This window comes from Salminus brasiliensis, chromosome 6 (assembly GCF_030463535.1).
Source record: "Salminus brasiliensis chromosome 6, fSalBra1.hap2, whole genome shotgun sequence".
NCBI lineage: Eukaryota > Metazoa > Chordata > Actinopteri > Characiformes > Bryconidae > Salminus > Salminus brasiliensis.
Genome location: NC_132883.1, coordinates 35,755,085 through 35,772,779, shown reverse-complemented (window position 1 = coordinate 35,772,779; position 17,695 = coordinate 35,755,085). Strand labels below are relative to the sequence as shown.

At 44.6% G+C, this 17,695-nt stretch overlaps 19 non-coding genes across 19 annotated transcripts; all 19 read left to right on the top strand.

The window, feature by feature from the left end:
- The first annotated feature begins 81 nt into the window (after window positions 1-81).
- Window positions 82-153, top strand: trnaa-cgc (transfer RNA alanine (anticodon CGC)). The gene has a single exon. It is a non-coding gene; the product is annotated as a tRNA-Ala (tRNA).
- Window positions 154-780: 627 nt separating this feature from the next.
- trnat-ugu (transfer RNA threonine (anticodon UGU)) lies at window positions 781-852 on the top strand. Its single transcript has one exon. It is a non-coding gene; the product is annotated as a tRNA-Thr (tRNA).
- A 775-nt stretch (window positions 853-1,627) lies between these two features.
- Window positions 1,628-1,699, top strand: trnaa-cgc (transfer RNA alanine (anticodon CGC)). The gene has a single exon. It is a non-coding gene; the product is annotated as a tRNA-Ala (tRNA).
- Window positions 1,700-1,933: 234 nt separating this feature from the next.
- Window positions 1,934-2,005, top strand: trnat-ugu (transfer RNA threonine (anticodon UGU)). The gene has a single exon. It is a non-coding gene; the product is annotated as a tRNA-Thr (tRNA).
- Window positions 2,006-2,781: 776 nt separating this feature from the next.
- Window positions 2,782-2,853, top strand: trnaa-ugc (transfer RNA alanine (anticodon UGC)). The gene has a single exon. It is a non-coding gene; the product is annotated as a tRNA-Ala (tRNA).
- A 628-nt stretch (window positions 2,854-3,481) lies between these two features.
- trnat-ugu (transfer RNA threonine (anticodon UGU)) lies at window positions 3,482-3,553 on the top strand. The gene has a single exon. It is a non-coding gene; the product is annotated as a tRNA-Thr (tRNA).
- A 775-nt stretch (window positions 3,554-4,328) lies between these two features.
- On the top strand, window positions 4,329-4,400 carry trnaa-cgc (transfer RNA alanine (anticodon CGC)). The gene has a single exon. It is a non-coding gene; the product is annotated as a tRNA-Ala (tRNA).
- A 234-nt stretch (window positions 4,401-4,634) lies between these two features.
- On the top strand, window positions 4,635-4,706 carry trnat-ugu (transfer RNA threonine (anticodon UGU)). Its single transcript has one exon. It is a non-coding gene; the product is annotated as a tRNA-Thr (tRNA).
- Window positions 4,707-5,482: 776 nt separating this feature from the next.
- On the top strand, window positions 5,483-5,554 carry trnaa-ugc (transfer RNA alanine (anticodon UGC)). Its single transcript has one exon. It is a non-coding gene; the product is annotated as a tRNA-Ala (tRNA).
- A 628-nt stretch (window positions 5,555-6,182) lies between these two features.
- Window positions 6,183-6,254, top strand: trnat-ugu (transfer RNA threonine (anticodon UGU)). Its single transcript has one exon. It is a non-coding gene; the product is annotated as a tRNA-Thr (tRNA).
- A 521-nt stretch (window positions 6,255-6,775) lies between these two features.
- On the top strand, window positions 6,776-6,847 carry trnat-ugu (transfer RNA threonine (anticodon UGU)). The gene has a single exon. It is a non-coding gene; the product is annotated as a tRNA-Thr (tRNA).
- A 183-nt stretch (window positions 6,848-7,030) lies between these two features.
- trnaa-ugc (transfer RNA alanine (anticodon UGC)) lies at window positions 7,031-7,102 on the top strand. Its single transcript has one exon. It is a non-coding gene; the product is annotated as a tRNA-Ala (tRNA).
- Window positions 7,103-7,730: 628 nt separating this feature from the next.
- trnat-ugu (transfer RNA threonine (anticodon UGU)) lies at window positions 7,731-7,802 on the top strand. Its single transcript has one exon. It is a non-coding gene; the product is annotated as a tRNA-Thr (tRNA).
- A 122-nt stretch (window positions 7,803-7,924) lies between these two features.
- trnas-uga (transfer RNA serine (anticodon UGA)) lies at window positions 7,925-7,996 on the top strand. Its single transcript has one exon. It is a non-coding gene; the product is annotated as a tRNA-Ser (tRNA).
- A 975-nt stretch (window positions 7,997-8,971) lies between these two features.
- On the top strand, window positions 8,972-9,043 carry trnaa-ugc (transfer RNA alanine (anticodon UGC)). Its single transcript has one exon. It is a non-coding gene; the product is annotated as a tRNA-Ala (tRNA).
- Window positions 9,044-9,276: 233 nt separating this feature from the next.
- Window positions 9,277-9,348, top strand: trnat-ugu (transfer RNA threonine (anticodon UGU)). Its single transcript has one exon. It is a non-coding gene; the product is annotated as a tRNA-Thr (tRNA).
- Window positions 9,349-9,869: 521 nt separating this feature from the next.
- On the top strand, window positions 9,870-9,941 carry trnat-cgu (transfer RNA threonine (anticodon CGU)). Its single transcript has one exon. It is a non-coding gene; the product is annotated as a tRNA-Thr (tRNA).
- A 183-nt stretch (window positions 9,942-10,124) lies between these two features.
- Window positions 10,125-10,196, top strand: trnaa-ugc (transfer RNA alanine (anticodon UGC)). Its single transcript has one exon. It is a non-coding gene; the product is annotated as a tRNA-Ala (tRNA).
- Window positions 10,197-11,007: 811 nt separating this feature from the next.
- trnas-uga (transfer RNA serine (anticodon UGA)) lies at window positions 11,008-11,079 on the top strand. The gene has a single exon. It is a non-coding gene; the product is annotated as a tRNA-Ser (tRNA).
- Window positions 11,080-17,695: the final 6,616 nt, after the last annotated feature.

Here is a 17,695-nt window from a genome sequence, read left to right as displayed (position 1 = left end):
AGGATTTTAACTCTGCCCTCACTGTAAGTTTAAAGCTTTGGCTTGTCCCATGGGCACATTTTCAACAACCTACAGCAAGTTGGGGATGTAGCTCAGTGGTAGAGCGCATGCTTCGCATGTATGAGGTCCTGGGTTCAATCCCCAGCATCTCCACTGAATTTGACTTTTAGACTGAAGCTCATTATTCGAAGCATGCTGAAGTGAATCAAAACCACAACAAAAACTGTTCATTAAAAAGGCATTTGCAGCTGGAGGAACTTGCTTGATTTGCATGTTCTGAGACAGTATCAGAAGAATGTTTACTGTTATGCTCAGGTAACCGAAGATCACGGGTTCGATTCCCGTTCGTGCCTTTTCCAAGCAAAAAGAAGCTTAATGGGAGCTTTTATTACATGTCAATCAAATCCTCCCCATCTTTGCTGTATGTCTTACTTTTACTCATGCTCTTGGGTTCCTAAAACAGAAGATTGGCAGAGGGGATGTAGCTCTGTGGTAGAGCGCATGCTTTGCATGTATGAGGTCCTGGGTTCAATCCCCAGCATCTCCACTGAATTTGTCGTTTAGACTGAAGCTCATTATTCCAAGCATGCTGAAGTGAATCAAAACCTCAACAAAAACTGTTCATTAAAAAGGCATTTGCAGCTGGAGGAACTTACTTGATTTGCATGTTCTGAGACAGTATCAGAAGAATGTTTACTGTTATGCTCAGGTAATTAACTCCTGTTGTTTTACAGGTACATTTGTCCAGTGCTTCCACGCCAATTAAAAACCAAGGCTGTGGGCGTGATGGCCAAGTGGCAAGGCGTTGGTCTTGTAAACCGAAGATCACTGGTTCGATCCCCGTTCATGCCTTTTCCAAGCAAAAAGAAGCTTAATGGGAGCTTTTTTTACATGTCAATCAAATCCTCCCCATCTTTGCTGAATGTCTTACTTTTACTCATGCTCTCTGGTTCCGTAAACAGAAGATTGGCAGTGGGGATGTATCTCAGTGGTAAAGCGCATGCTTTGCATGTATGAGGTCCAGGGTTCAATCCCCTGCATCTCTGTGTTATAACCTGCTGGGCAGGTTTTTGCAACTTCAGACTACAAGGATCAGGAATTTTTCTTCATTGTCTGACCTATTAGAGTATTTCTTTGCAACTTCAGAGAAACACAAACCAGACATTTAGTTCTAGACAAATTCTGCCGCATGTGTTGCAAGGTGCCCAGGATGGGAGTACATGCACATTCTTGTACTGAAGCAGAGGTCACACCAACGTTTGCTAAAAGTTCAAACTGAGCATTTAGCAAGAATTTTATTCATTGAGTCAGCCAAGAATTGTCAGGAGACCGGTTGAGGCATAGAGTCATGGAACTAACACAGTTGATGAGCTGGCATGTTGGCCAAGTGGTAAGTCGTCGGTCTCGTAAACCGAAAGTCATGGGTTCGACCCCCGTCCGTGCCTTCTTTCTTGGAAGATTCTGCCCAATGTCACTTTGCTGGTAGCCTTTGCGTGCCCCATCATATATGATGTTCCAGCTTACTATGTTAAAATGCTGACTATGCAGGATTTTAACTCTGCCCTCACTGTAAGTTTAAAGCTTTGGCTTGTCCCATGGGCACATTGTCAACAACCTACAGCAAGTTGGGGATGTAGCTCAGTGGTAGAGCGCATGCTTCGCATGTATGAGGTCCTGGGTTCAATCCCCAGCATCTCCACTGAATTTGACTTTTAGACTGAAGCTCATTATTGGAAGCATGCTGAAGTGAATCAAAACCACAACAAAAACTGTTCATTAAAAAGGCATTTGCAGCTGGAGGAACTTGCTTGATTTGCATGTTCTGAGACAGTATCAGAAGAATGTTTACTGTTATGCTCAGGTAATTAACTCCTGTTGCTGTTACAGGTACATTTGTCCAGTGCTTCCACGCCAAATCAAAACCAAGGCTGCGGGCGTGATGGCCAAGTGGCAAGGCGTCGGTCTTGTAAACCGAAAATCACGGGTTCAATCCCCGTTCGTGCCTTTTCCAAGCAAAAAGAAGCTTAATGGGAGCTTTTATTACATTTCAATCAAATCCTCCCCATCTTTGCTGAATGTCTTACTTTTACTCATGCTCTTGGGTTCCTTAAACAGAAGATTGGCAGAGGGGATGTATCTCAGTGGTAAAGTGCATGCTTTGCCTGTATGAGGTCCAGGGTTCAATCCCCTGTATCTCCATGTTATAACCTGCTGGGCAGGTTTTTGCAACTTCAGACTACGAGGATCAGGAATTTTTCTCCATTGTCTGCCCTATTAGAGTATTTCTTTGCAACTTCAGAGAAACACAAACCAGACATTTAGTTCTAGACAAATTCTGCCACATGTGTTGCAAGGTGCCCAGGATGGGAGTACATGCACATTGTTGTACTGAAGCAGAGGTCACACCAACGTTTGCTAAAAGTTCAAACTGAGCATTTAGCAAGAATTTTATTCATTGAGTCAGCCAAGAATTGTCAGGAGACCGGTTGAGGCACAGGGTTATGGGACTTGAACAGTTGCTGAGCTGGCATGGCGGCCAAGTGGTAAGGCGTCGGTCTCGTAAACTGAAGATCATGGGTTCGACCCCAGTCCGTGCCTTCTTTCTTGGAAGATTCTGCCCAATGTCACTTTGCTGGTAGCTTTTGCATTCCCCATCATATATGATGTTCCAGCTTACTATGTTAAAAATGCTGACTATGCAGGATTTTAACTCTCCCCTCACTGTAAGGTTAAAGCTTTGGCTTGTCCCATGGGCACATTGTCAACAACCTGCAGCAATTCGGGGATGTAGCTCAGTGGTAGAGCGCATGCTTTGCATGTATGAGGTCCTGGGTTCAATCCCCAGCATCTCCACTGAATTTGTCTTTTAGTCTGAAGCTCATTATTCGAAGCATGCTGAAATGAATCAAAACCACAACAAAAACTGTTCATTAAAAAGGCATTTGCAGCTGGAGGAACTTACTTGATTTGCATGTTCTGAGACAGTATCAGAAGAATGTTTACTGTTATGCTCAGGTAACCGAAGATCACGGGTTCGATTCCCGTTCGTGCCTTTTCCAAGCAAAAAGAAGCTTAATGGGAGCTTTTATTACATGTCAATCAAATCCTCCCCATCTTTGCTGTATGTCTTACTTTTACTCATGCTCTTGGGTTCCTGAAACAGAAGATTGGCAGAGGGGATGTAGCTCTGTGGTAGAGCGCATGCTTTGCATGTATGAGGTCCTGGGTTCAATCCCCAGCATCTCCACTGAATTTGTCGGTTAGACTGAAGCTCATTATTCCAAGCATGCTGAAGTGAATCAAAACCTCAACAAAAACTGTTCATTAAAAAGGCATTTGCAGCTGGAGGAACTTGCTTGATTTGCATGTTCTGAGACAGTATCAGAAGAATGTTTGCTGTTATGCTCAGGTAATTAACTCCAGTTGCTTTTACAGGTACATTTGTCCAGTGCTTCAACGCCAATTCAAAACAAAGGCTGGGGGCGCGATGGCCAAGTGGCAAGGCGTCGGTCTTGTAAACCGAAAATCACGGGTTCAATCCCCGTTCGTACCTTTTCCAAGCAAAAAGAAGCTTAATGGGAGCTTTTATTACATTTCAATCAAATCCTCCCCATCTTTGCTGAATGTCTTACTTTTACTCATGCTCTTGGGTTCCTTAAACAGAAGATTGGCAGAGGGGATGTATCTCAGTGGTAAAGCGCATGCTTTGCATGTATGAGGTCCAGGGTTCAATCCCCTCCATCTCCATGTTATAACCTGCTGGGCTGGTTTTTGCAACTTCAGACTACGAGGATCAGGAATTTTTCTTCATTGTCTGACCTATTAGAGTATTTCTTTGCAACTTCAGAGAAACACAAACCAGACATTTAGTTCTAGACAAATTCTGCCACATGTGTTGCAAGGTGCCCAGGATGGGAGTACATGCACATTCTTCTACTGAAGCAGAGGTCACACCAACGTTTGCTAAAAGTTCAAACTGAGCATTTAGCAAGAATTTTATTCATTGAGTCAGCCAAGAATTGTCAGGAGACCGGTTGAGGCATAGAGTCATGGAACTAACACAGTTGATGAGCTGGCATGTTGGCCAAGTGGTAAGTCGTCGGTCTCGTAAACCGAAAGTCATGGGTTCGACCCCCGTCCGTGCCTTCTTTCTTGGAAGATTCTGCCCAATGTCACTTTGCTGGTAGCCTTTGCGTGCCCCATCATATATGATGTTCCAGCTTACTATGTTAAAATGCTGACTATGCAGGATTTTAACTCTGCCCTCACTGTAAGTTTAAAGCTTTGGCTTGTCCCATGGGCACATTGTCAACAACCTACAGCAAGTTGGGGATGTAGCTCAGTGGTAGAGCGCATGCTTCGCATGTATGAGGTCCTGGGTTCAATCCCCAGCATCTCCACTGAATTTGACTTTTAGACTGAAGCTCATTATTGGAAGCATGCTGAAGTGAATCAAAACCACAACAAAAACTGTTCATTAAAAAGGCATTTGCAGCTGGAGGAACTTGCTTGATTTGCATGTTCTGAGACAGTATCAGAAGAATGTTTACTGTTATGCTCAGGTAATTAACTCCTGTTGCTGTTACAGGTACATTTGTCCAGTGCTTCCACGCCAAATCAAAACCAAGGCTGCGGGCGTGATGGCCAAGTGGCAAGGCGTCGGTCTTGTAAACCGAAAATCACGGGTTCAATCCCCGTTCGTGCCTTTTCCAAGCAAAAAGAAGCTTAATGGGAGCTTTTATTACATTTCAATCAAATCCTCCCCATCTTTGCTGAATGTCTTACTTTTACTCATGCTCTTGGGTTCCTTAAACAGAAGATTGGCAGAGGGGATGTATCTCAGTGGTAAAGTGCATGCTTTGCCTGTATGAGGTCCAGGGTTCAATCCCCTGTATCTCCATGTTATAACCTGCTGGGCAGGTTTTTGCAACTTCAGACTACGAGGATCAGGAATTTTTCTCCATTGTCTGCCCTATTAGAGTATTTCTTTGCAACTTCAGAGAAACACAAACCAGACATTTAGTTCTAGACAAATTCTGCCACATGTGTTGCAAGGTGCCCAGGATGGGAGTACATGCACATTGTTGTACTGAAGCAGAGGTCACACCAACGTTTGCTAAAAGTTCAAACTGAGCATTTAGCAAGAATTTTATTCATTGAGTCAGCCAAGAATTGTCAGGAGACCGGTTGAGGCACAGGGTTATGGGACTTGAACAGTTGATGAGCTGGCATGGCGGCCAAGTGGTAAGGCGTCGGTCTCGTAAACTGAAGATCATGGGTTCGACCCCAGTCCGTGCCTTCTTTCTTGGAAGATTCTGCCCAATGTCACTTTGCTGGTAGCTTTTGCATTCCCCATCATATATGATGTTCCAGCTTACTATGTTAAAAATGCTGACTATGCAGGATTTTAACTCTCCCCTCACTGTAAGGTTAAAGCTTTGGCTTGTCCCATGGGCACATTGTCAACAACCTGCAGCAATTCGGGGATGTAGCTCAGTGGTAGAGCGCATGCTTTGCATGTATGAGGTCCTGGGTTCAATCCCCAGCATCTCCACTGAATTTGTCTTTTAGTCTGAAGCTCATTATTCGAAGCATGCTGAAATGAATCAAAACCACAACAAAAACTGTTCATTAAAAAGGCATTTGCAGCTGGAGGAACTTACTTGATTTGCATGTTCTGAGACAGTATCAGAAGAATGTTTACTGTTATGCTCAGGTAACCGAAGATCACGGGTTCGATTCCCGTTCGTGCCTTTTCCAAGCAAAAAGAAGCTTAATGGGAGCTTTTATTACATGTCAATCAAATCCTCCCCATCTTTGCTGTATGTCTTACTTTTACTCATGCTCTTGGGTTCCTGAAACAGAAGATTGGCAGAGGGGATGTAGCTCTGTGGTAGAGCGCATGCTTTGCATGTATGAGGTCCTGGGTTCAATCCCCAGCATCTCCACTGAATTTGTCGGTTAGACTGAAGCTCATTATTCCAAGCATGCTGAAGTGAATCAAAACCTCAACAAAAACTGTTCATTAAAAAGGCATTTGCAGCTGGAGGAACTTGCTTGATTTGCATGTTCTGAGACAGTATCAGAAGAATGTTTGCTGTTATGCTCAGGTAATTAACTCCAGTTGCTTTTACAGGTACATTTGTCCAGTGCTTCAACGCCAATTCAAAACAAAGGCTGGGGGCGCGATGGCCAAGTGGCAAGGCGTCGGTCTTGTAAACCGAAAATCACGGGTTCAATCCCCGTTCGTACCTTTTCCAAGCAAAAAGAAGCTTAATGGGAGCTTTTATTACATTTCAATCAAATCCTCCCCATCTTTGCTGAATGTCTTACTTTTACTCATGCTCTTGGGTTCCTTAAACAGAAGATTGGCAGAGGGGATGTATCTCAGTGGTAAAGCGCATGCTTTGCATGTATGAGGTCCAGGGTTCAATCCCCTCCATCTCCATGTTATAACCTGCTGGGCTGGTTTTTGCAACTTCAGACTACGAGGATCAGGAATTTTTCTTCATTGTCTGACCTATTAGAGTATTTCTTTGCAACTTCAGAGAAACACAAACCAGACATTTAGTTCTAGACAAATTCTGCCACATGTGTTGCAAGGTGCCCAGGATGGGAGTACATGCACATTCTTCTACTGAAGCAGAGGTCACACCAACGTTTGCTAAAAGTTCAAACTGAGCATTTAGCAAGAATTTTATTCATTGAGTCAGCCAAGAATTGTCAGGAGACCGGTTGAGGCATAGAGTCATGGGACTAGCATAGCTGATGAGCTGGCATGGTGGCCAAGTGGTAAGGCGTCGGTCTTGTAAACCGAAGATCATGGGTTCGACCCCCGTCCGTGCCTTCTTTCTTGGAAGATTCTACCCAATGTCACTTTGCTGGTAGCTTTTGCATTCCCCATCATATATGATGTTCCAGCTTACTATGTTAAAAATGCTGACTATGCAGGATTTTAACTCTGCCCTCACTGTAAGTTTAAAGCTTTGGCTTGTCCCATGGGCACATTGTCAACAACCTGCAGCAATTTGGGGATGTAGCTCAGTGGTAGAGCGCATGCTTTGCATGTATGAGGTCCTGGGTTCAATCCCCAGCATCTCCACTGAATTTGTCTTTTAGTCTGAAGCTCATTATTCGAAGCATGCTGAAATGAATCAAAACCACAACAAAAACTGTTCATTAAAAAGGCATTTGCAGCTGGAGGAACTTGCTTGATTTGCATGTTCTGAGACAGTAACAGAAGAATGTTTACTGTTATGCTCAGGTAACCGAAGATCACGGGTTCGATTCCCGTTCGTGCCTTTTCCAAGCAAAAAGAAGCTTAATGGGAGCTTTTATTACATGTCAATCAAATCCTCCCCATCTTTGCTGTATGTCTTACTTTTACTCATGCTCTTGGGTTCCTGAAACAGAAGATTGGCAGAGGGGATGTAGCTCTGTGGTAGCGTGCATGCTTTGCATGTATGAGGTCCTGGGTTCAATCCCCAGCATCTCCACTGAATTTGTCTTTTAGACTGAAGCTCATTATTGGAAGCATGCTGAAGTGAATCAAAACCTCAACAAAAACTGTTCATTAAAAAGGCATTTGCAGCTGGAGGAACTTGCTTGATTTGCATGTTCTGAGACAGTATCAGAAGAATGTTTGCTGTTATGCTCAGGTAATTAACTCCTGTTGCTTTTACAGGTACATTTGTCCAGTGCTTCCACGCCAATTCAAAACCAAAGCTGTGGGCGCGATGGCCAAGTGGCAAGGCGTCGGTCTTGTAAACCGAAGATCACGGGTTCGATCCCCGTTCGTGCCTTTTCCAAGCAAAAAGAAACTTAAAGGGAGCATTTATTACGTGTCAATCAAATCCTCCCCATCTTTGCTGAATGTCTTATTTTTTCTCATGCTCTTGGGTTCCTCAAAAAGAAGGTTGGCAGAGGGGATGTAGCTCAGTGATAAAGCGCATGCTTTGAATGTTTGAGGTCCAGGGTTCAATCCCCTGCATCTCCGTGTTATAACCTGCTGGGCAGGTTTTTGCAACTTCAGACTACGAGGATCAGGAATTTTTCTCCATTGTCTGACCTATTAGAGTATTTCTTTGCAACTTCAGAGAAACACAAACCAGATATTTAGTTCTTGACAAATTCTGCCGCATGTGTTGCAAGGTGCCCAGGATGAGAGTACATGCACATTCTTGTACTGAAGCAGAGGTCACACCAACGTTTGCTAAAAGGTCAAACTGAGCATTTAGCAAGAATTTTATTCATTGAGTCAGCCAAGAATTGTCAGGAGACCGGTTGAGGCTATTAGTCATGGGACTAGCACAGTTGGTGAGCTGGCGTGGTGGCCGTGTGGTAAGGCGTCAGTCTCGTAAACCGAAGATCATGGGTTCGACCCCTGTCCGTGCCTTCTTTCTTGGAAGATTCTGCCCAATGTCACTTTGCTGGTAGCTTTTGCACGCCCCATCATATATGATGTTCCAGCTTACTATGTTAAAATGCTGACTATGCAGGATTTTAACTCTGCCCTCACTGTAAGTTTAAAGCATTGGCTTGTCCCATGGGCACATTGTGAACAACCTACAGCAAGTTGGGGATTTAGCTCAGTGGTAGGGCGCATGCTTTGCATGTATGAGGTCCTGGGTTCAATCCCCAGCATCTCCACTGAATTTGTCTTTTAGACTGAAGCTCATTATTGGAAGCATGCTGAAGTGAATCAAAACCACAACAAAAACTGTTCATTAAAAAGGCATTTGCAGCTGGAGGAACTTGCTTGATTTGCATGTTCTGAGACAGTATCAGAAGAATTTTTACTGTTATGCTCAGGTAACCGAAGATCACGGGTTCGATCCCAATTCGTGCCTTTTCCAAGCAAAAAGAAGCTTAATGGGAGCTTTTATTACATGTTAATCAAATCCTCCCCATCTTTGCTGTATGTCTTACTTTTACTCATGCTCTTGGGTTCCTCAAACAGAAGATTGGCAGAGGGGATGTAGCTCAGTGGTAGAGCGTATGCTTTGCATGTATGAGGTCCTGGGTTCAATCCCCAGCATCTCCACTGCATTTGTCTTTTAGACTGAAGCTCATTATTGGAAGCATGCTGAAGTGAATCAAAACCACAACAAAAACTTTTCATTAAAAAGGCATTTGCAGCTGGAGGAACTTGCTTGATTTGCATGTTCTGAGACAGTATCAGAAGAATGTTTACTGTTATGCTCAGGTAATTAACTCCTGTTGTTTTACAGGTACATTTGTGCAGTGCTTCCACGCCAATTAAAAACCAAGGCCGTGGGCGTGATGGCCAAGTGGCAAGGCGTTGGTCTTGTAAACCGAAGATCACGGGTTCAATCCCTGTTCATGCCTTTTCCAAGCAAAAAGAAGCTTAATGGGAGCTTTTATTACATGTCAATCAAATCCTCCCCATCTTTGCTGAATGTCTTACTTTTACTCATGCTCTCTGGTTCCGTAAACAGAAGATTGGCAGTGGGGATGTATCTCAGTGGTAAAGCGCATGCTTTGCATGTATGAGGTCCAGGGTTCAATCACCTGCATCTCCATGTTATAACCTGCTGGGCAGGTTTTTGCAACTTCAGACTACAAGGATCAGGAATTTTTCTTCATTGTCTGACCTTTTAGAGTATTTCTTTGCAACTTCAGAGAAACACAAACCAGACATTTAGTTCTAGACAAATTCTGCCGCATGTGTTGCAAGGTGCCCAGGATGGGAGTACATGCACATTCTTGTACTGAAGCAGAGGTCACACCAACGTTTGCTAAAAGTTCAAACTGAGCATTTAGCAAGAATTTTATTCATTGAGTCAGCCAAGAATTGTCAGGAGACCGGTTGAGGCCCAGAGTTATGGGACTTGAACATTTGATGAGCTGGCATGGTGGCCAAGTGGTAAGGCGTCGGTCTCGTAAACTGAAGATCATGGGTTCGACCCCAGTCCGTGCCTTCTTTCTTGGAAGATTCTGCCCAATGTCACTTTGCTGGTAGCTTTTGCATTCCCCATCATATATGATGTTCCAGCTTACTATGTTAAAAATGCTGACTATGCAGGATTTTAACTCTGCCCTCACTGTAAGTTTAAAGCTTTGGCTTGTCCCATGGGCACATTGTCAACAACCTACAGCAATTTGGGGATGTAGCTCAGTGGTAGAGCGCATGCTTTGCATGTATGAGGTCCTGGGTTCAATCCCCAGCATCTCCACTGAATTTGTCTTTTAGTCTGAAGCTCATTATTCGAAGCATGCTGAAGTGAATCAAAACCACAACAAAAACTGTTCATTAAAAAGGCATTTGCAGCTGGAGGAACTTGCTTGATTTGCATGTTCTGAGACAGTAACAGAAGAATGTTTACTGTTATGCTCAGGTAACCGAAGATCACGGGTTCGATTCCCGTTCGTGCCTTTTCCAAGCAAAAAGAAGCTTAATGGGAGCTTTTATTACATGTCAATCAAATCCTCCCCATCTTTGCTGTATGTCTTACTTTTACTCATGCTCTTGGGTTCCTGAAACCGAAGATTGGCAGAGGGGATGTAGCTCTGTGGTAGAGCGCATGCTTTGCATGTATGAGGTCCTGGGTTCAATCCCCAGCATCTCCACTGAATTTGTCTTTTAGACTGAAGCTCATTATTGGAAGCATGCTGAAGTGAATCAAAACCTCAACAAAAACTGTTCATTAAAAAGGCATTTGCAGCTGGAGGAACTTGCTTGATTTGCATGTTCTGAGACAGTATCAGAAGAATGTTTGCTGTTATGCTCAGGTAATTAACTCCAGTTGCTTTTACAGGTACATTTGTCCAGTGCTTCCACGCCAATTCAAAACCAAGGCTGTGGGCGCGATGGCCAAGTGGCAAGGCGTCGGTCTTGTAAACCGAAGATCACGGGTTCGTGCCTTTTCCAAGCAAAAAGAAGCTTAATGGGAGCTTTTATTACATTTCAATCAAATCCTCCCCATCTTTGCTGAATGTCTTATTTTTTCTCATGCTCTTGGGTTCCTCAAAAAGAAGGTTGGCAGAGGGGATGTAGCTCAGTGGTAAAGCGCATGCTTTGAATGTTTGAGGTCCAGGGTTCAATCCCCTGCATCTCCGTGTTATAACCTGCTGGGCAGGTTTTTGCAACTTCAGACTACGAGGATCAGGAATTTTTCTCCATTGTCTGACCTATTAGAGTATTTCTTTGCAACTTCAGAGAAACACAAACCAGATATTTAGTTCTAGACAAATTCTGCCGCATGTGTTGCAAGGTGCCCAGGATGAGAGTACATGCACATTCTTGTACTGAAGCAGAGGTCACACCAACGTTTGCTAAAAGGTCAAACTGAGCATTTAGCAAGAATTTTATTCATTGAGTCAGCCAAGAATTGTCAGGAGACCGGTTGAGGCTATTAGTCATGGGACTAGCACAGTTGGTGAGCTGGCGTGGTGGCCGTGTGGTAAGGCGTCAGTCTCGTAAACCGAAGATCATGGGTTCGACCCCTGTCCGTGCCTTCTTTCTTGGAAGATTCTGCCCAATGTCACTTTGCTGGTAGCTTTTGCACGCCCCATCATATATGATGTTCCAGCTTACTATGTTAAAATGCTGACTATGCAGGATTTTAACTCTGCCCTCACTGTAAGTTTAAAGCATTGGCTTGTCCCATGGGCACATTGTCAACAACCTACAGCAAGTTGGGGATTTAGCTCAGTGGTAGAGCGCATGCTTTGCATGTATGAGGTCCTGGGTTCAATCCCCAGCATCTCCACTGAATTTGTCTTTTAGACTGAAGCTCATTATTGGAAGCATGCTGAAGTGAATCAAAACCACAACAAAAACTGTTCATTAAAAAGGCATTTGCAGCTGGAGGAACTTGCTTGATTTGCATGTTCTGAGACAGTATCAGAAGAATTTTTACTGTTATGCTCAGGTAACCGAAGATCACGGGTTCGATCCCCATTCGAGCCTTTTCCAAGCAAAAAGAAGCTTAATGGGAGCTTTTATTACATGTTAATCAAATCCTCCCCGTCTTTGCTGTATTTCTTACTTTTACTCATGCTATTGGGTTCCTCAAACTGAAGATTGGCAGAGGGGATGTAGTTCAGTGGTAGAGCACCTGCTTTGCATGTATGAGGTCCTGGGTTCAATCCCCGCCATCTCCACTGAATTTGTCTTTTAGACTGAAGCTCATTATTAGAAGCATGCTGAAGTGAATCAAAACCACAACAAAAAATATTCATTAAAAAGGCATTTGCAGCTGGAGGAACTTGCTTGATTTGCATTTTCTGAGACAGTATCAGAAGGATGTTTACTGTTATGCTCAGGTAAATAACTCCTGTTGCTTTTACAGGTACATTTGTCCAGTGCTTCCACGCCATTTCAAAAACAAGGCTGTGGGCGCGATGGCCAAGTGGCAAGCCGTTTGTCTTGTAAACCGAAGATCACGGGTTCGTTCCCCGTTCGTGCCTTTTCCAAGCAAAAAGAAGCTTAATGGGAGCTTTTATTACATGTTAATCAAATCCCCCCCATTTTTGCTGAATGTCTTACTTTTACTCATGCTCTTGGGTTCCTCAAACGGAAGATTGGCAGAGGGGATGTAGCTCAGTGGTAGAGTGCATTCTTTGCATGTATGAGGTCCAGGGTTCAATCCTCTGCATCTCCATGTTATAACCTGCTGGGCTGTTTTTTGCAACTTCAGACTACGAGGATCAGGAATTTTTCTTCACTGTCTGACCTTTTAGAGTATTTCCATGCAACTTCAGAGAAACACAAAGCAGACATTTAGTTCTAGACAAATTCTGCCGCATGTCTTGCACGGTGCCCAGGATGGGAGTACATGCACATTCTTGTACTGAAGCAGAGGTCACACCAACGTTTGCTAAAAGGTCAAACTGAGCATTTAGCAAGAATTTTATTCATTGAGTCAGTCAAGAATTGTCAGGAGACCGGTTGAGGCATAGAGTCATGGGACTAGCACAGTTGATGAGCTGGCGTGGTGGCCATGTGGTAAGGCGTCGGTCTTCTAAACCGAAGATCATGGGTTCGACCCCTGTCCGTGCCTTCTTTCTTGGAAGATTCTGCCCAATGTCACTTTGCTGGTAGCTTTTGCATGCCCCATCATATATGATGTTCCAGCTTACTATGTTAAAATGCTGACTATGCAGGATTTTAACTCTGACCTCTCTGTAAGTTTAAAGCGTTGTCTTGTCCCATGGGCACATTGTCGACAACCTACAGCAAGTTTGGGATGTAGCTCAGTGGTAGAGAGTATGCTTTGCATGTATGAGGTCCAGGGTTCAAACCCTTGCATCTCCATGTTATAACCTGCTGGGCTGTTTTTTGCAACTTCAGACTACGTGGATCAGGAATTTTTCTTCATTGTCTGACCTATTAGAGTATTTCTTTGCAACTTCAGAGAAACACAAACCAGACATTTAGTTCTAGACAAGTTCTGCCACATGTGTTGCAAGGTGCCCAGGATGGGAGTACATGCAAATTCTTGTACTGAAGCAGAGGTCACACCAACTTTTGCTAAAAGGTCAAACTGAGCATTTAGCAAGAATTTATTCATTGAGTCAGCCAAGAATTGTTAGGTGACCAGTTGAGGCATAGAGTCATGGGACTAGGTGGGTTGACTGGCAGGCATGGTGGCCAAGTGGCAAGGCGTTGGTCTTGTAAAACGAAGATCATGGGTTCGACCCCCGTCTGTGCCTTCTTTCTTGGAAGATTCTGCCCAATGTCACTTTGCTGGTAGCTTTTGCATGCCCTATCATATATGATGTTCGAGCTTACTATGTTAAAATGCTGACTATGCAGGATTTTAACTCTTCCCTTGCTGTAAGTTTAAAGCTTTGGCTTGTCCCATGGGCACATTGCCAACAACCTGCAGCCAGTTGGGGATGTAGCTTTGTGGTAGAGCGCATGCTTTGCATGTATGAGGTCCTGGGTTCAATCCCCAGCATCTCCACTGAATTTGTCTTTTAGGCTGAAGCTCATTATTGGAAGCATGCTGAAGTGATTTAAAACCACAACAAAAACTGTTCATTGGAGATTTTCACCTGAGTGAGCAGTTTCTCCACACAGCTCTCTTGCTTTGGGTCTGGATGGCTCCCCACCTGATTTGTATGTGGAACTTTGGGATTTAGTGGGACCTCTTATACTGGATTCCTGGAAAGGAAAAGACCTGTTACAATGTTCAAGCTACAGGCCTGTTTCTCTTATTTGTAGCGACGTCAAATTATTTGCTAAGGTTCTCTCTTTGCTGTTGGAAACTGTGGAACATGCTTTAATAAGGGAAGACCAAACTGGGTTCATAAATGGCCGTCCTGCCTCAGATAATATCCGGAGATTATTTCAGATTTTGGACGCTGCACCTACATTTCCTAGCTCTTGTGCAGTTCTCTCTTTGGACGTGGAGAAAGCCTTTGATAGGCTGAGTGGAGTTATATGTGAGCAGTCCCTGAACATTTTGGGTTTGGGTACAACGTTTATTTCAGTGCTGCGAACACTGTATCATTCTCCTGCAGCATCAGTATTAACCAACAATCTAATGTCCCCTGCATTTCAGCTAGAGCGTGGGACTAGACAAGGGTGTCCAATCTCCCCCCATTGATTTTGTCTGTCTTTAGAACCTTTAGCACAAGCTGTTCAACAATCCTCAATATTTCCTATCACAAATCAAGATCACAGCAACTTTATTTCGCTTTATGCTGATGACATTCTTCTGTGTTTAGACAGCGTGGATGTCTCCATTCAATCTGTAATGAAGGAATTTGATGTTTTATAGAGCATTTCAGGGTTAAAAACCTATGGGCTTCCATGGTGCTTTCCCATAGCTGGATCGGATCCAACCATATATGCCCTCCAAAGGATGTGTATCCAGGATCTACCGCAAGTTGATTGAAGCTACTATGAAACCTCTTTCAGTTGCTGCATCATGCCTTAAATCATACTCCAGAATGGGGAACTACTTGGTCTGATCTTAACAGGCCTTCCAAAAATGTAACACATCAACTTACTGATTTTAAGGTCATTCACAGAGCATACCTGACACCATATAGAAGATTTAAAATGAAGCTCCAAACTACCAATCATTGTCATATATGTACCAACACTGCTGCTGGTCCATTTTAAATATGTTCTGGGAAAACTCTGGAAATAGATCAATTCAGTGTTGTCTGATTTACTGGAAATTGAGTGAAATTATGACCCATGTTTGAGTCTCCGGAATGACAACTCCAATATAGGGTTAAAGGTCATACAGAATAAACTACTGTTTACTGTCATGGCGGGTTAGGCCAGACACAGAGGGATGAACACAAAGGCATACAGATGAACACGACACAAACTTGAAAAACCAGAGGGCGAAAACAAACACACCTAAGACTGGGGGACTCTAACGAAAACCTGCAGGCAGAGCCTGGGGCAACCAGGGGTGAACTAAAGACGCGCTAGACCGGCGCTGAGACTACTTCTAAATGAAGGGAAGAGAGCTAGGAGACCAGCTGCAGAACCAAAAACGGCTAGGCCGACCAAACGTGGTACTACTGTGTGAGCGTGGGTCGCCTAGCTGGAATGAGAGTCATGGGTCTATCTTGGCTGAGAGTGAGCGAGCCTCGCTGAGTCCTTGGATGGCCGGATGGCCTGCTTACGAACAAGGAAGTCGAACAGAAGCTGGTCCTAACACACCTCTCGAGCTGCCTCTCGGTTCCAAACATGCAATTTGGCCTCGGACTAAGACGTCCAGGCTCCTTAAGTACCGCCAGCCTCAGGTGAAACGCATGACTTAAACAAGGAACAAAAACAATCAAAACCGAAACACACGTGAACACAAACGAACTGAACCAAACACACATGAACGTAAACGAACACGAACCGAGTCTCTGAATCGACACACATGAACGGAAATAGAACAGAAGTCCTTATTTGGGCCTGTGGGAGGCAGCTCGCAACCCCCCTGGGGGAGAGCACGATACTGAGGGTCTGACATTTACTGGATTTACTGCAGCTAAAAAGGCAATCCTACAAAACTGAACTACTCCTGGACTTCGCTTGGAGTCGTCTGTTGCCCCCATACCCTTGTTGTTGGTTGTTTTGTGAAATAAAAATTCTTGATCACAAAAAAAGCTGTCTTGCTTCTCAGAAACAGATCTAGAACAGATATAGAGGTACTTCTAGCTACTTCTTGGGGACAAACGTGGTTCTTAGCGCTACTGTGTGCAGAACCTGAGGGTGGGGAACTCAGTCCTCAGTGTAAATGGAGAACCTCACTAGTCCCTGAACTCCTTTCTAGATAACCCTGTTATTTTCGCTCTCTGTCGCCATGGAGACACTGAACATGTTTCCCTTTAAACTGTAAGAGAACGTAGGTGGAACCCAGGTCACAATCTAGAACGGTAGAACGAACGTTGAGCCTCAGTCGTTTACCGACCCCCACAGCGCTCAGCTGCTCTTTCTGCTCCTCTGAGAACTTTTCAGCTTTTTCGACGAGACCAACTCCTGCTTCTTCTGCAGCAACTACATCTCTACAACAGCTCCATTTTGGACGAGCTCCACTCCTTCTTCTTCCTCTAGAACCACCTCAACAACTTCGACGAGGACCCCTCCACCTCCTTCAACTAGGACCTCTCCACCTCCTTTAACGAGGACCCCTCCACCTGCTTCAACGAGGACCCCTCCACCTCCTTTAACGAGGACCCTTCCACCTCCTTCGACGAGGACCCCTCCACCTGCTTTAACGAGGACCCCTCCATCTCCTTTAACGAGGACTCCTCTACCTCCTTCGACGAGGACCCTCCACCTCCTTCAACGAGGACCCTCCATCTCCTTCTAGAAGAGCGACTTCAGCTGTTTCCACGATGCGCAGCGTCTTCGCTCTTTGCCCCCCGGCGGTGGAGCTCCGTTTGCGCCCCCTCCTGTTCGCAGCTGGGGTCGCAGCTGCCACTGCCGGAGCTTATTATGTCCTCTCTGCCCGCAGGTCCCGAGATCGACAGCGGACACCGAGGACCGTCAATGCCGCTGTCCAGACCGCAGCAGAAGGTAGCTAGAGCTCTTTAAAGCGTTAAAGCCGAAAGATAGACTCATGTAAAAATGTGCTCACTAGCTGTGTTTGTGTATTTGAGTGTTGGAGAAGCTAAGCAGCGAAACAGAGGTCTGTCTGAAGCTAGCTAGCTAAGTTAGCTAGGGTACTTAGCTAGGTTAGCTAGGTTTACAAGATGGAGGATGTGACTCACACTGTCCTGTATTCAAGATAGGAGGGGTGTCTTCACTGTTTCTCTTTTTCAGACCCAGCGATTCATCTGGTCATCACTGCGGAGGACGGACAGCTTACCCTCAGCCCTCCGTTTGGATCTGTGATTCCGTACCGGGTAAGAGAAATGATGCAGTTGGTTTAACTGGAATTTGGGAGGTTCTAGATACTTTATACTGCAGAGATGATTTAATAGGATGCAGATCATTGCAGTCTTTCTGCCGTGTCTCATTGCAGTGTCCCAGGCGCTTTCTGGAGCAGCTGATCCTGGATCATTGCCCCAAGGATGTGCTCAGTTCCATCTGGACCCTTAGGTTCTCCTACCGGCAGTGGTACATCCGGGACAACCAGGTATGCACTTCCTCCTGTGGGGAAGAACCCTCATTTAGTACGGTTACTCGTGTCTGTATGGTTCCTATGTGGTAGAGTTAGCACTTCTCCTACAGACTGTGGCTCAACCCACACCAGCAGGTGAGGAATCC